Genomic DNA, 1,697 nt, shown 5'->3' on the forward strand with positions numbered 1-1,697 from the left:
ATATATATATATGACTATAATGGAGTCGGTTCCACTAGGGTTTCGCATAATTGCGATTCCCTGGCTTGATCGTGCTCGAAGGCGAAGCCTCCTGCGATAGTCGACTCCTTCGTCGCCGTAACGTCTTGTTGCTTCTGTGGGCGCAGCCACGTCGAGCTGCGACTGACTGTCTCGTCTTCGTCGTCTCGTCTGTGTGGTCATCGAGCTGCGAGCCGCGTCAGGTCGTCTCCTCGTGGTTCCTCTCGCTCTCGTCCGCTACAACTGTTCTGAGACCTGCCTCGTCGAGCTGCGACTGTTCTATGGCTTCAACAACTGCAATTTTTTTGCCCCGACCTTTCGGCTCACTATTTTTGCCGCTGCCCGACTTTGGCAGTGCTTCTCTTGCTGTGATGGAGCTTCCTTCCTCTACGGTTGAACCTGGCAAAATTTCTTTTGCCCACGTGGTGGGCAATTCTCAGAGGGAGACGACAGTTGTCTTCCCCTCAAGTTATAATGAGCAACGGGAAAGTGATTGCCCATTTATCAAGACTGCAAGCGGGAAAAATGGGAAAGCGGAAAAATGGGAAAGCCGGGAAAAATGGGAAAGCAACACTTTTTTTCTCTGAGCTAGAAATTTCATCCCTTACTGATAAATTCAAGTTTGCTCTTATTAGAAAATTTCAATGGAGATACCGACCTATGAAAGTTATCAGAAAAAATCTTCATAATCTCAAATTAGAGGAAAGTGGAAATTAGGGCTCATGAATGAGAGACACGTATTAATTCAACTAACCGTGCCTGAAGACTACACTGAGATTTTTTCCAAAATATATCTTAACATTGCTAGTAAACCAATGAAGCTACTCAAGTGTTGTTCTGATTTTGACACCAAGCGCGAATCTCCTACTGTACTGGTATGGTTTAGTCTACCTAATCTCAAGTTGCAATTTTTTCATCATCAGGTTCTTTACTCTATTGGTGTCATACTTGGAAACCCTTTGAAGCTAGATCTACTCACTTTTAACCTAACTAGAGCTTCTGTGGACATAATATTTGTTGAAAGAGATATTACTTTACCTGATTTTACTGAAGTCTAGTTGGACATAACTCACAATGGATATTGACAACAAATTGTTAAAGAGCATAGACCTCCTTTAGGCACAACCTTGATAAATGCTATAAGTTTCATCTTAATTTGAAATCTAAAGATCAAGTGAATAAAAATGGATCTAACCCCACTGCTTTGGATATATTTGTTTCATCTGAAGAGAAAATTACCACAAAATAGGTTATGGTGTCTGAGTTAATCGCCTCTGTGGATCCTCCCCTGAAAATACTATTTTTGTAATCGATGAGAAGCTAGATGGCCTTGCTGAGCAACCTACACTTTCACACCCTCCTCAATTGCAGAAAGCATTAGGTGAAGCATTAGGAGAAAGCATTAGGTGAAGAGGAGACATTTCATGCTTCACACACACTTGAACCTACAGTCGTTGCAACAGTTGACAATCCTTTTTCTAGTGCTCATCAGCTTTTGATCTGCCCAACGTTCTGTTTACCAACACGATGATCAGATGAGCCAGTCTTCTGAGAAGGAATGGCAGGTTATTCAAGGAGGAAGAAGAAGATTGGAGGCAAACTTCAGCTTGGGAACATAATGGATGATATTTTGGTTACTTCGGGAAATGGCTCGGCACTCAACAATTTTTTAAATGGGT

General features: G+C 42.2%; 1 protein-coding gene across 1 annotated transcript in view; it reads right to left on the minus strand.

Moving 5' to 3' along the window:
- LOC110028579 (magnesium transporter MRS2-F-like) overlaps window positions 1-1,697 on the minus strand; it is a 53,034-nt gene that overhangs the window by 692 nt on the left and 50,645 nt on the right. The window lies entirely within an intron of this gene.

Source organism: Phalaenopsis equestris, unplaced genomic scaffold (assembly GCF_001263595.1).
Source record: "Phalaenopsis equestris unplaced genomic scaffold, ASM126359v1 Scaffold000515, whole genome shotgun sequence".
In the NCBI taxonomy this organism is placed as follows: Eukaryota; Viridiplantae; Streptophyta; class Magnoliopsida; order Asparagales; family Orchidaceae; genus Phalaenopsis; species Phalaenopsis equestris.